The sequence below is a fragment of the Corvus kubaryi genome, unplaced genomic scaffold (genome assembly GCF_017639235.1).
Source record: "Corvus kubaryi isolate FWS band 111438036 unplaced genomic scaffold, C.kubaryi_AGA036_p1.0 37308, whole genome shotgun sequence".
In the NCBI taxonomy this organism is placed as follows: domain Eukaryota; kingdom Metazoa; phylum Chordata; class Aves; order Passeriformes; family Corvidae; genus Corvus; species Corvus kubaryi.
Genome location: NW_024581096.1, coordinates 13,510,659 through 13,525,993, shown reverse-complemented (window position 1 = coordinate 13,525,993; position 15,335 = coordinate 13,510,659). Strand labels below are relative to the sequence as shown.

General features: G+C 44.4%; 1 long non-coding RNA gene across 1 annotated transcript; it reads right to left on the bottom strand.

Annotated features, from left to right (window-relative positions):
* Nucleotides 1-6,450: 6,450 nt before the first annotated feature.
* Nucleotides 6,451-12,852, bottom strand: LOC121664690. The gene is made up of 3 exons (XR_006016097.1): nt 12,752-12,852; nt 12,548-12,553; nt 6,451-6,460 (listed from the first exon to the last, which is right to left on the bottom strand). It is a non-coding gene; the product is annotated as an uncharacterized LOC121664690 (long non-coding RNA).
* Between the last annotated feature and the right edge of the window lie 2,483 nt (nt 12,853-15,335).

Below are 15,335 nucleotides of genomic sequence, written 5' to 3'. Positions count from 1 at the left end.
TCCCCTCTGATTTCTTTCTAAATGAGGCAGCTTCTACTGGGGAGTTTCACTTTGCCCTATGGAGCAGCACCTGTAACTCATCACAGAAATGGGCTCGATTCAGACCAGTCACCCATCTCATTGAAGTTAATCTGGCAAAACACAAGCAAAAAAAAAAAAAAGAAGAATACGACCTTCACTCTACAGCTTGTGACAGCTCACTCACTGCTTATTTATTCTGCACTCCTTGCAAAAACACTCCACACATTCAATCACATCTCAAAGAAAGGGGTCAAAAGGCAAGTGTTTTTAAACTGTCTCGGTTAAAGAGTCCCTTCCCATTAAAGCCGTGCTGGTTGTGTCAGAGATAAAAGACTGTTTTCTATGAGGACTGACCACTCTGACAAATCAACAATAAATTACTCAGAAATAGGCTCTGGCACTTTCATTGCAGGAAAATGAATCTCCAGGCACCCGCCATGATTAACAGCGAACACTTCCTAATTCTGTGGATGACTGTATGAAATGTATACGAAATTATCTAAATCTTTCAGTGTTTATTTCATGATTGATGGTACTGCTTCTGGCCTGATCCCTGCAGTGGATGGCCAAAGATGAAGAATTTTAAGGCAGTGGTATGGGTCACTTGGAGGGAAGAAAATCAATGATGAAAAAGAATTGTAAAAATCTATTAATTTGAGCTCATAAAGTGCTGAGTTTCTGTTTTCAGTGACGGATGTGGGAGATTTCAGAGTCTGTCAAGAACAGGTAGGAAGCAAACTGAGCAAGTTGGGAAAGATAATTTTCCTGCCAGAAAAGGGCAAAATCCACATTCTGATGTCCAGTTACTGAGGTGTTAATTGTTAGGATAAATACAGAATTTTGCCTTGAGAGGGACCTTTCTCTCCAAAAAAAGCAATTTACGTCTGGTTTGACTTCAGGCTAAAAGAGTCCTAAGCCTTGACTGTCACTAGAAGGCTGATTTGCCTCAATGAGAAATTGTGCATGCTTCACACCAACGAATCTGAGATACATTCTTTCCACATTTACCCCTTTGCAGATCCCTTAATATTACAAGCAGGCAGGGCTTGATCTCCGGCATCTTGCAAGAAGGTCACTCAAAACATCTGGCAGTGCCCAGTGACTCATGATATGTGTGTTCCAGGTGTCCTCAAGGAAATACACAGTGAGGTCTCTAAGGCCTCAGGACACTGATAACAGGGATCCAAGTTCTTGCGAAAGACAAAATACATCAATCTGCTCTATTAAAGAGCTTAACAAGGTTCAGCATCTCTCAGCAGAGGTCTGGAAGGACCAAAACACTGGAGAATTATGTTACACTGTTCTTGTAATTCCACATGGTCTCTTGCAGCCAGAATACTGTATTTCAAAATTATGTTTCTATTTTTTCTTATGTATCAAGTAATAGCTTTTCCAGGTCTGTGTTTCAGTCCAAAAAAAAAACCAACCCAAAACCCAAAAAGACAGACATACAGAGAAAAAAAGTATCTGTGGAATGATATTTTGTTTATATTTTGTTTGATTCCTTAAACAGGTGAGGGGGAACGCAATACTCCAGAAAATTATGTTTCTATGCTATACCTCTGCAGCCAATACTTATCAAAGTTAGGTCAGCTATTTTTCCATTCTTCCAGAAAAAAAGAGCAGGCAAAGGAACAATCACGATAGTAACTTATTTCCACTGAACGACAGGGGAAATTAGCAATGCATACCTTGGCACTTAGCTGAACCAAGCTGCTTTTCCTAACTGACTCTTCTTTCAGGCATCATGTCAAAATATTTCCTTGAAATACGTTCCTAGTGTGTGCAGGAGCTATTTATAATCTACAACAATTATTTTTGGATTAAATACATGTAGGTGGCTGGTTGCCATGAGAGCAAAGGGGGGTTCAATGAATTACAAGAATGTGTATGAAATATTACTCTTGGGATAACGCCTTTCCAAGCTGAGCAGCTCGGACAAACAATCAGGCTGTCAGACATGGTGTCAGAGCAGGCACAGCACAGAAACTGGTCGAGGGATGCATCAGCGTGCCCTCACCCCACTGCTGCTTTCTGCCTCTCTTTCTGAGGCAACCCTCCAGATCCCATCCCGGGTTTCAGGCCAGCACGAAGGAGCAGCCAAGGAGCAGCTCGGGAGGGCTCCTGTTTATTCAGTATCTGCCCTGATTTTAGACAGTGTGTCCATCAGATGAGTGCAGCCCCATCACCAGCCAAATGCATCTGCAGAGGAGAAGAAACGTTTGAGGAGTGTCTGTCTGAAGCATCCAATGTGTGGCCTGTACAAGACAGCCCCGCCCTCCATGCCATCCATTGCTGCCTTCTCCTCCAAGCATTTTCCCTCTCTGTCCTTCCACAACCCCATCCATCCCAGAATTCCCACTCCCTTCCTGAGTTGGCGTAGGTGACTCCTTGCCCCCAGCAGCACTGGTTTGGAGCTGGGGTGACAATCACCCAGCACAGCTCTGAGATGTCAGGCTCCCACTCCAGGGACCGATGGCATCAGCCACTCCACAGTAGACATGATCAATGTGCAACCCTAACAGCACCTTCCCCCCTTAGCAGTTCAGTCAGAACAGAAGCGAAAACATTTGTTGGCTAATGGTTAGATATACCAACTGTGCTACTTGTGCTGTTCCCTAACGAAGTGTGGGTAATCATTAATAGCACAACACACTGGCAAACCTAGTTCATATGTGGTTATTCTTCAGGCACTCCTGATTTGCTGCAGCCTTTACTGATTTCAGTAAAATAATTTGGCATTCAGCATGTGTCAGGCAATCCTAGCTTGTGCTGAGAAAGCCCTTGAAATATTTAACATCCAGATGCTGTCAAAGCTCTGGTGAGCCCTTCACAACTTCAACACAGAGCAGCAAGCATGCTCTTCCTGAAAGAAACTTGACACTGGTGATGAATTTTATATATATATATCTCCTGGCCCAGTCGCAATCACTGCTCTGAATGTTCCACATTGTCCCATTCTGGTGTTCTCACGAGAATTGGGTCTCTTTTTGCTCGTCAGACAGTTACCTGCAAGTTGGCATTTAGTGGGAGATTGGGCTAGCCTGTGGACCAAGAGGTTGTGTAGATGTCACAGAAATACATCCTATGTCATGCAAAACAGCCATCATTAGTACAGCAAGGCAGCAAATATTCCTAAGGATCAATAAACTAGGCTTGATTCAATACCACTTCTCTCCCTCTATATTTCTGTGTTCAAAGAAAAGCATTAAGGCTGAATAAGGCCAAAATATGGCAAAAAGAGCCATAAACAGGAAATGTTCAGCTGAATTTTAAGGATTTTGCTGCTTTGAAAAATAAGAGCTAAGCTGTAAGTGAGTAGGGGAAGGGAAAAGCACAAAATGACAATTTTCAGTAGTATCAGCTGCCTGCTGGAGGCTCTGGGAAGCTGCCTGCTCCCATGAATGTGGGTCAGGGCCACAGCACAACAACGAGAGCCTAAACCACTGGCTGGTCACAGCCAAGACAAGAAGGCTGAAGGGAGAGGTAAGACAAAAGGAGGACTTCCAATACACATGTTCAACTGTATAATAACATAGAGTATAACAACCTGCCCTTGGGTGGGGACTGCTTTGCAAGAACAACCAGACTGACCTTGCAGCAGAGTTTTCTAAGTGTTAATATGTGAGCAAATTACAATAACATGCAACCCAAAGCTTCCTTATTCAAAATATTTTGGATCCATGCAAATGTGTGGGATGTCCATATCTGTCTGATCTGCAGAGAGCACAGCCAGAGCAGAGGAGAGAAAGGGAAATACCAGAAACCTGTGCGTGACAAAATTTCTGCATGAGGATGAAACACGCAGACTTAACTGGGCACAATGGCAGTGGAAAACTACTCATTGTATTCCAGTATTTCTGAGGACAACAAGCCATGTAAATTAAGGGAAACATGTCTTCAAAGTCTCTTCTGTCACCCCAGCAAACAAAAATAGGAATAAGAGACAAAAGCAATAAATTAGGACTGAATGCAACATGGATGACATTTTCTCCCTCCACAACTCTATAAAAATATCAATTTAACAACTGTGAATTGTTAAGCTGCGTTCTCCCAGCATCCTGCCCACTTCCGTAGAACTCTAAGTATGTAAAATCTCTATGGCAATACTATCCCATCTTTTGCCCCTTCAGCCACTGGGGCTGCCAATGAGCTGCTGGTGGCATCTGGCCTCATGTGCAGGTGGAGCTCCAAAGGGAAGTGAACGTCTGCAGCCCTATGGCAAAGAAACCACTACTTGGAAAACCATCTCCTCTAGAGGATCTCTTCCCCTGCTCCAAAGCAGTTGCTTGAGACTGGGAAGCAGAGGTGGAAATGGCTTCCAACTCCCCACAGCTCATCTCCTACCAGTGTATCCCAGTAGCTCAGCATTCCGCCCAAACCCCTTTTCACTCCCCCACCCATCACCATAAACACTTCAACCCTCCAAGTGCAGCAGTGGGAAGGAGAGCTCTGCTTTCAGCAGTGTTCACAGCCCGTCAGCTTCAGACAAAGACCAAAACAGAACCAAAAGCTCTGCCAACTTTCTGACCCAACTTGCTTTCTGGCTGTGAGATGTGGTTGGCTCTGCTTCAGAAAGGCTCCAATGAGAAAAACCACAAGGTCTTTCCCACAGTGCCTTTCTTACAACCAGAGGCATCCCAAGTTTTGCAGAAGTTCTCCTCATCTTTTCCTCACACTTAAAGTTTTTTAGTGACCCGCCTCATGGGTGCATTGCTGTGAAGGACCAGCTGCCAGAAACAAACAGCTGAGAAAAAGACAATGACTTAACTTCATCACACATGGATATTAACAGCATTCCGGCCTCTAAATGCAATGGGAATGAAGAGCATGGAAAGGAGAGATGAAGACCCCAATACAGGCACTCCAGCCCCAAAGCCAAGACTAGCTCAGATGATGTGAAACACATGATCAAGATAAAATGAACAAGTAGATGGGCTGTATGAACAAACTCCTTTCCAAAAGGGACACAGAGGTTAAACTGACATGAGCTTAGCTTTAGCCCAGCTGCCTGAAGAAGGACACTCTTCATGCCAAGAACAGCCAAGGGCTAGGCTTGGGACACTAACCTAATAAAACAGTTACTAATAATTCATTCATCAACTCAGAACATCAGTACTGTAAGATTTAGCAAGTGCCCACAGCACTGCTGACACTTTTGCAATGTGTGGGCGAGAACCAAGCACACAGGATGTGGTAAGAGCCAGCAGCTGTGTATGAATCGAGAAGAGGCTGTTGAGAATTGAGCATTTTGGGTTGTAAGCAGAAGTTTTGATGACTTTTGCTGAATGGAGATTTTGCTGGTGTCTGCAGCGACTCTTACACACCACACATCTGTTGAGTGAGAAAGTGGATTTATGCAGATGGAAGCACTAAGCCTGATTGTGGGAGAGGATTTTGTATTGCCTCAGGAAAGGCACAGTTGGGTAGGAAGAGCAAGAAAAATACACCAGGGGAGTAACAGCTTTCACAGGTAGGAAAATGTAGAGTTTCCAACTCCATTGCATTAAATTAGGATTGGATTCAAATCCATCAATACAAAGCTAGCTACAAATGAGCTGCTAAACTGTGAAAAGGGGCAGGCAGGTAGATAACATCGCATTTTATTTAGTTGGGATGAAGACTTCCAAAATAATTCCTGCTGCCTTATCTCTGCAATGGATACAGAAAAGTTATTTCTCCCATCTTTCTCTGTCCCTTTTATACTGGAAAAATCCCCTTGCTCTTCCTCCTCAACTCACTGCTGTTGTTATACAAGTCCTTTAGGACAGACTTAAAAACCTAATTACTAAAACAGCTACTGCATTTGAACAGCAACACTGTTCTTACTGGAATCAGTTCAGAGGAAGACCAACCTAAAAGCAATTTAAGATCCCTGTTTTAAAGTTCATCTTGGGCCAAATGCATTAAACCCTAACTGATAGCTTCCTTTACAAACCATCAGTTTAAATTACTTCCTCTGACCTCCTGTTGGCAACTGACACTTCATTCAAAATGATCAAAGTTATGTGAGATTTAACAGAATATCGTCCCTAGTGGAATTTTTGTGCCCAAGTAAAAAATTGAATTTCTCAGTTGTGTGCGCACCATACAACACAGGGACAGAGAGCTCATTTGGGTTTAGGAGGATAAATCACTCCTAAAACAACACTGTGACCATTAGGTATGCAGGGCCTAAACCAAACTGACCTTGGGTGCAAATCAATTAGGACCAGGGGTGATCCTTGGCCAGGATTACCCAACTGCAAGCTTGAGGAAGCTGGAAAGAAACTCGTATGTGCAATATTGCCAGAAGCCTCTTGTCCTAGGGTTCAGCCTAGGGTTCAGGCAAGTAGGCTGGTAGGAAGAGGTCATGCCTGAGTAGTTGTCTCAGCTCACTCTTTCCTGGAAACCTTGCACACACTGACAAACTCCAGTCTGTGCCTCTTGTTCACTGGTCCTCTTACTGCAGAGAAGAAAACTCTCCCTTTTGACCCATAACCCTTTTGTACATGCCTTCCCCAGGGCAGAGAACAGTTTTCTTTGCTATATATAACTTCCCTGTGCATATTTCCAGAGTGACTTTTTTACTGCCAGCAGTTATTTCTTTGAAGGCTGCGCAGGGTTTTGTTTCCCCAGAGGAAAAAAAGTCCATTGCACCCATCTGTCCCGGGTCTATAGCATTAACCAGGGATGCAGTGTATTGAACACTGACAGAATGATTTTCAAGTACTTGTGAGAGCTTCCCTCATTTCATTAGGATCATTTCTACTCACAGTGGTTGTCTGTCCTGTGCATAGTTAACTTTAGCACAATGTTGTCTGTTTTCTTTAAAGAAAAGGATTTGGATATATGTAAGAACTGTTTATGTCAGAGAGTTTGAAAGTGAATTTAGCTTTTAAAATCTTGAGGGAATTAAGCAAGTTAATCTCACAGCTAGACCATTTACCCAGTTAGGCCATTTCAAATATGCCTATTTCTGTAACTGTTGCATTTTTATGCAGTCATACCCTTCCCAGACCCCTTTATTTAAGCCTGAGATGTGAACCATAACAGATGAGATACACACTGTTTTTAAAAAGCATCTTCAATTTATGCTTTCTGGGTATCAGACATGCACACAGGACTGCCACTGACTAGGCGTAGCAGGAAAGAGAAGTTACTATTCTCCACTCCTCCTGGGATCATCAAGGGGAAGACAAGAGGATTAAGAAGTTGCAAACTGACTGGACAGTTGGACTGTGCCATGCACTTCATACTCCACAAGGCTGCTGAGTGATGCTCCAAGGAGAGGGGTTAGCAAATAATCATCAGTTTAAGTTGATCAAGGAACAATTCAAAAAGTGGGGCCATTCCCTGGGTGGTGCACAGTTGATAAAAAAAACCATTGGAGCCGCAGAGCTTCTTCTACTCCCAGATCTCCCTTTGTGCATGGCCAGCTGCACACACAACAGTCCCTGTGCCCCTTGGATGCTCCTGGGATGCTGGAGCACCAACAAGATGCATCCTGAGCATGGCTTGGGTCAGGGACACACAGACAGGCACTGAGAAGAAAGAGGTCAGGGAAAATGAATACATGTCCAGTGAGAAAAACAGGCTGTGCAGGTGTGTTTAGGGCAGCTCCACAAAGTGCTGGATGGTGCAGGAGCAGAGCCAGAGTTGGGGCTGCAGAGGCAAGGGAAGACACTTCTTACTGTTCATCATTCACTATTTTTCCTGATCAGCCACAGAAGGAAAAATCACTTTCTTGTACAAAGCTCAGGCAGAACCGTGGTTCCCTCTCTGTGGGATTTCCCAGGCAGGATCCCAGAGGGCTACCTTGAACACCAGCTGTTTTGCTGACTCTGGCCAGCAGCTTGTAGCCCTTGAGGCTCAGACTTCAACATGGCTAAATTAATGGCAGCAAAAAGAAATCTCTTTGCTCAGTAGAAGTATTCAAAGACTTGGTGGGAGCAGTTATTGTTTCCACACTTAGAAGAAAGCATGGCAAAATGCATCAGGAAGGGTGTTTAGGAGGGGGTTCTCAGCAGAGGAGGTAGAGATCATCCTGGCAAACGCCTTCTTTTCAGAGTGCCACAGGCTGAATTAATTTATTCTCTTTTACCACTAAGAGAGGTCAAGCTACAGCCAAAGGAAGACCTCTCTGAAGCTGGAATGCAAAACTGTTGAACTTCTGTTTTAAGAAGCACCATTAAGTTTAATGACACAGACTCAAGAATGTTGCAAGTCATATGCCAGCAAAATATGAATGTGTCCCTTTATTTACTTACTGACTCCTGTGACAGACCAGAGCAGGGATATTAAACACTGCAGCACCTCAAATAGTCAAAAAATAGCCAAGGCTGCACACATTCTCTTCAGCAATGTAATTTAAATGCACTGTTCCACGTGGCAACTGCAAACCTTTTAACTTCTCTCTGAATCTAATAGGAGCCAAACTCACTCTTACATTTCCTCTACTGTCAGCAAAGCCATTAGATGGCAGTACATCCCAAATTATTCTTAGCAATGCCACAGTATTTTGGTGGTGCTACAATACATTTACCATGTGTTGACAGTGTCACGAACATCAAAAACATTTACCATGACACATAATGTCCATTTGTCCAGATAACTGCAGATAGAATGGAAATGTTAAAAACCCAACAAAACACACAAAGGAAAGAGCAGAAAGAATGATTTGATCAGAGAAGCAGGTTTATGATAGGAACCGTGCCCTTCAGTCTGCAAATGGAATGTAGAAAACATCCAAGCTTATAAAAACCCCAACAAACAAAAAACCCACAGTCAAGCCAAACCAATATGGGATTGCCCAGTTGTCAGAAATATTTATTAGTGTTGCCACAGAGTCTTTGAGAACCAGTCACATATCAGGACACCTATTGCATGCAGGGATTTTCTAGCACAGGATGAAGGGGCCAGCAAGCAGTAGCAGGTCCTGCCCCACAGCCAGAGCCAGTCTCTGTGCAGACGGCATCCCAGCACTGCTCCCACGGGAACCCCCAGGATTGCTGCCTCGCACACATCTGTGCTTCAGGCACATTTCATCACCAGCTACTTCAGTGTAAATTACAAGAATGTTTATTGCATTGCAGGGAGGAAACATTTGACCAGCAGATTTATACCACAGTGCTATCATAATTCCATGGGAGGTCACCACAAGTTAAGCAGTCTGCCTTCTTAACCTATCCTTACAAAATGTACAGTGGCGTTCATCACATTTTACGTCCACAAAAATCCCCTAAGGAGTTACTAATCATGATAAAAATGTTCTCATCCTGCCAGGCTATGAAAAGTCACTGCTAAATGTAGATTTAGTTTAGGATGCCCAGAATCTAGAAGAAAGGGACCCTTGGTCTGCTCCCGGTGCCACTGACTCTGGGGTCAATTGCAAAACTATTAATGTCAGAGAGGGAAAGGACATGGGAGAGAGGACAGGGTCTTTCTGCAGCTTTCCAACAGGATACACACAGACATTTCCTTGATGAGCTGTTTTGCCACTGAAAACTGCGGTTTTAATTAATCTGAAATTATTACTAAGTTTAAGATGAATTTTACACTTCACCGTGGAGCCAAACACTTCATATTAATAAAGAAAGAAAGAAAAAAAAAGTAATACTTTAGGTATCAATATTGAAAACACAAGTTGCTAAAATTCACTGAGATAGAGGAAGAATACTTCTCAGTGGGAGATTGGAGTCCTAGTTCTTGAAAACCACATCCCTGCTTTTATTAAAAATGCCTTCCTCGTCCCATATCCCAATTCAGACTGAGCAGCTATTCACTTTTAAAATCTTCTTATAGAGTACCAATTGTTTATGATATCTTTACTTATATTAATCTGAAGAGAGACTGAAAGACCTCCTTATGGCAACTGACAACTGGTGTCTTATCAGCGCCACCAGCAACAGGACTTGACCCAAGGTCTTTACTGCCACTGTGTGATGGCAAAATTTTCAGTACAACCAGCCCCTTTTTGTTCTTCCCCAGGTGCACAGCAGACAGGCAATGCTTTCACAGACACTAAAAAAAAAAATCGGTGTAAATATTTCATTGATATGCTAAATCACAAGGTCTGTGTAGTTTATTACTGCATGAATTACTGTAAGAATGTGGGGAGTCTTTGCATTTGAGACTACATCTAAAAACACATTGGCAAACAATGGGTCATATATATTAGGATCTCTATTACTGTAAAGGTATCAACCCTATAAAATACAGGAGGCATTTAATAATGTACTCCCTTGCTATTACTTTAGCAAGACTTCGGAAAGCCCATGCACTTGATGTCATTCCAAAACTCTGACATCCAGAGCTACATTCATCCATGTAAGTTGGGACTTTATTGCCATGTCCTTTTATTCAACATTTCCTTGCCATTTTAAAAATCACAAATCTCTGAGCAAAAGCTACATGACAAGCATTTGAGATGCAGTGCAAAGGCCAGAAAAGTCTCTATCTTGAGCTGGCTTCTAGGGGTAGATGCACTGAAAGTCAGATTTCATAGAGACAAAGCAAAGCATCTGCTTACACTTTGATCTTTTCATACTTGGAACTGTGCCTCATTTTAAACTTAACCTCATTAATTAACCTTGGAAGGGGTGAAAACTCTCAGGGACTAAGAAAGAAAGCAGGGATTTGAGCAGAGACTGTGCCAGAGATGCTGGACAAGATCTAGGCATGAAGCAGAATTTATAAAAAGATAAATAGATTTAAAGAATTTTAAAAGGGTGATGTTTGGAAGGAACAGCTGATGAAATGAGGTTTCTGAATCCTGTGAAACCTTTGAAATTCAATGCAATTTTTGTGACATTGTTTCTGGACTGCAGAGAGCTGAGCGCTCTCATTTGAGCTTGTGCAAGGAGAGCTGCAGTGGCTAGTGCCAGACAAGGAGGGGAACAGATCTCACTGCAAGAGGCCCCCAAGAGGCGCTGACAGCATCCCACCCAGCAGCTCCACACTGAGCTCCACCCTGCAGAAGGATTAACTCCAAAGGAAGTTGAGGGGAATCATCCCAGCACTTGACACCCCCACCACAACAAGGACAGAGGAGGGTTTTACATTGTATGCCCTGCTGCTGCTGAATCACAGGGGTGAAATCCAGTCATGGACACTGCCCCATGGGTGCTGCATGCCAGGCAGGATACATAGGAACTGCACAGTACCAGGCCAGCATGTAAAAAATTCAGTAAAGCAAACACTAACAGATCAGACTTATTTTTACATCTTAAGCCATCTCCAAACAAACAGCAGTAGCAGGAAGCTGGGGAGATTTGCATTTCCCATGCTAGGTTCCCTCCTCTCCTTCCAGCACAGCATTTTACATGTGGGGATGACAGACCTTAACCCCTGCGCCAGCTGTGGGCAGAACAGCACACATTTCCACAGCAGAGTCACTGAACATCCAAATCAGCTGGCCATGTCATTGGCCACAAAGCTGGGAGTCCAGTGCACAGAAACACTTTTCTTTTTCACCCAAACAGGAGAACATTGAATTTTGAGATGGAAGATAATCTAACTGTGCAGTTTGTCACTCCTCTGCCTGCAGCCCATACAACCTTAAACGATTTTTGTATCAATGATGAACTCACCCTGCCAACACAGTCTCCTTGTAAGACCACCACCAAGAGCCGTATTCATGTTTGGGCTTGTGACAACAGCTGATCAAACAGGACAAGGAGCAAAACTGCTTTTGGGAGAAATAACTGGTTTTCCTTTGCTAGGCACCATAGCAGATAAATCCTGCTTGCCCTCCTCCTGCTTGTTACCCTACACCAATGCACACAGCATGCGTAACTAACAGAGCTGGAGGCCACTGAGAAGCAGGAAAGCGTCATGGAAACGTGGTAGGATGACTCACATGACTGGAGAGCTGCAATGGGTGGCTACAAGCTCTTCAGAAGGGCCAGGGGAGCAAGGAGAGGCAGTGGGGTGGCTCTGTATTTCAGGCAGTGTGTTGGCTGTAGAGCTCTCAAAGACAGTGATGATGGGTAATAATCAAGATATCCCGGTGGGAGTTTGTTATGGGCCATCCAACCAGGGTGAAGAGGAAGACGAATTATTCTGTAAGTGCCTGGCTGATGTTTCACTATTGACAGCCCTCCTTCTTGTGGGAGACTTGGACCTGCCAGATATCTGCTGGAAACTCACAGGGGCGAGGAGGGTGTCTAGGAGATTCCTGGAGAGTGTGGAAGAGAACTTCCTGACACAGTTGGTAAGTGAGCCTACCTGGAGTGGTGACCCACTAGACCTGCTGTTTGCAAACAGAGAAGGGCTGCTGGGAGATGTGGTGGTCGGAGGCTATAACAATGAAATGACCGTTTTCTGTTCTTGGTGAAATAAGGAATGGGATCAACAAAACTTCTACCTTGGACTCACAGAGTGCAGAGTTGGGCCTATTTAGGACACTGGTTTGGAGAGCTCCTTGGCAAACAGCTGTTGATGAGAAAAGAGTTCAGGAAGGTTGGACATGCCCAAAGAAAGAAATCCTAAAGGCAGAGGAGCAGGCTACCTCCATGTGCCGAAAGAAGAGCCACTGTGGAAGAACACTGTCCTCGCTAAACAGGGAGCTTTTGCAGGAACTCAGGGAAACAAGAGGGTTTATGACCTTTGGAAAAGGGGCAGGCAACTCAGGAAGAGTAAAAGGATGTTGATAGGTCAAAGAAAATTAGAAAGCCAAACTGTTCAACTAGAGCTCAATCTGGCCTCTCCTGTAAAAGATTATCGCAGGGGGTCCGATGCTGGTCAGCACCGGTATGCTGTGTGTGGATGCTGAAAGCCTGATCGCAGAGAAATTTTCCAGCTTTCTGCCAGCATCCATGTGAAAGTCTTGCTTTCACACACATGCTAGCTGGGAACGATGAGAGGTTTTTGTAAAACAAGACTTTTATCTTGCAGATACAGTTTGTTATGTTACTGACCGGAGAAATATTTTGAAATGGGTGTTGTAGGGTTTAACCAATCATTCTAAGAGGTGGATGGTCAAGGGACCAATAACCTTATGCCATTCAAGTGAGCCAGGTTATATAAACGAGTTTGGAAATTAATACAAAAAGTCCCTTCCCCTCGCCTGGAGTCTATGCCGCTTTTCTCGCCATCTCCGGTACAACAGTGACAGCCGCGACCTTCCTAGAGAGCGTTCCGCAAGGAGCAACTCTTCCAGGGGTAGCGGCAGGCTTTCCTGGGCAGCAGGTGATTTCAGCAAGTGTAGCAACTTCTCTGCTAGAAGTGATTTCAGCTCCTGTGATTCAGCCCTTTGTGAAATCACCCAAGGAAAACTTGGGGACAGAGAGACAGGAGCCTCATATAGCAGTTCCACAGAGGTGGCTTTCATTGTCCAGCAGCCCCTGTGAAGGGAAGGCCACAGACAAAAGCTCTCACCACAGTGCAGAAACAGGGGGCTTTTTATGGGAAAGGCAGGGGGTGGGGTAGAAACCAATTAGCCAACTGGGTACAGGCTATTACCATACAGAAACAAGGCATGCTGGGGGTGGTTCACTTTGTCACCATGATCCGAGGCAGGTTGCTTACCACTGGGGAAAGTCTTTTTGGGCTCTGGCCTCTCTCCTCTGAGGGAGTGCAGAGGGCTCTTGTGCCAAGGGCTCACAGCCCTCCACAAAAGATAATAAAAGTGTTTTTATAAATACATTAACAACAAAAGGAGGGCCAAGGAAAATCTCCATTCTTCATTGGATGAGGAGGGCGAACATTGTGATCAAGGATGAGGAAAAGGCTAAGATACTTGATGCCTGATTTGAAGTTTTTATCAGAAAGACCAGTGATCCTCAGGGCAACCAACCCCCAGAGCTGGTAGACAGGGACACGGAGCAGAACAGATCCCCTGCTGAGCCACTTAGACACTCACAAGTCTGTGGGACCAGGTGGGATCCATCCAAGGGTACTGAGGGAGTGGGTGGAAGAGGTTGCTAAGCCACTCTTCATTGTTTATTACCAGTCCTGGCTGGGCAGGGAGGGTCTGGAGCACAACTCTGATGAGGAGCAGCTGAGGGAGCTGGGGGTGTTTAGCCTGGAGAAAAGGATGCTCAAGGGGGTCCTCATAATTCATTAGAATGACCTGACAGGAGGGTGTAGCTAGATGGGGCTCAGTCTCTTCTCTCAGGGGACAACTGCTAGGACAACAGGACAAAGCCTCAAGCTGTGCCAGGGGAGGTTCAGGCTGGGCATCAGGAAGAATTTCTTCACAGAAAGGGTTGTTAAATTTTGGAATGGACTGCCCAGGGAGGTGGTGGAGTCACCATTCCTGGGGTGGTGGCACTCAGTGCCTTGGTCTATTTGTCAAGGTGGTGTTCAAAGGTTGGACTCAATGATTTCAGAGGTCTGTTGTAAATAATTCTTTGATTCTGGAAACTGCCTCCTTGTCAGTCCTGCCCTCCAGGAACTGCACGTGCCCAATACAATCGCAGGATGTCGTTCACATTTCACAACCCCGTGCAGGAGATGTAGCCAGCTGGCTCATTTTCTGGGCTCTTGACAGCAGCTGCAGAGAGGAGGGAAGGCAGAGCCTATGTTGCAAAAGCAAGGACATGTTTCACACCCTGCCCAGCCACAGCTTTGCCCCATGGCTCATGTCCAGCCACTCAACAAGGTCCAGCTCTCTTCCAGAGATAAGACAGTACTGAGGTCTGCCGCAGAGCCCTGATATCTTGAAAATGTTGGTACAGGTAGGGAGGCCAAGGGATGCTTGAGTTTGGCACAGCCCCTGGTCAAGTACTGCCAAGAATGCTTCTAAGGTCTTCCTGCTGGCAATTAAAGCTGTTAGTTAACACATGGGAACTACCTGTGGAAATATGGCATAAAGCCCATCTTTTCCTGAAAGTAAATCTCCTGTCTAGCAAGGGTCTCCTTGGCAAAAGCAGGTACTGTCGACATATAGGAAATGAAGGCAGGCTTTGATTTAAGTGCCTTTTTTTTTCCCCTTCTTTTTTTTATAAGTAATAGTAATAATATTTCAAATATATGCATTCATTTGGGAAGTTTTAAGTTTAACACACACTACCTATCACTCTGAGATATCTGTGGGCACTAAGGACAGTCAGGCCTTATGAACAGTGTTGACATGGATCCCTGCAATGTAATGTACCAGGTGACTGCTTAGAGCACTAAGAAGACAAAGGGAATGATTTGTTTTAGTTGCTAGTGAGCTTGTTCCTGAGCTTGCCTAATTCTTTTGAAATGAGATGAATCTTGCAGACCCGCTTGCATTGAAGGCAACAGTGATTATGTGTTCCCTCATTTATTGCCAGGAAGTATCTGAATAACAAACACAAAGAAAGTATGCGTGAAAAAGCAAATACAGCATTAAAAGCTATCAGCTT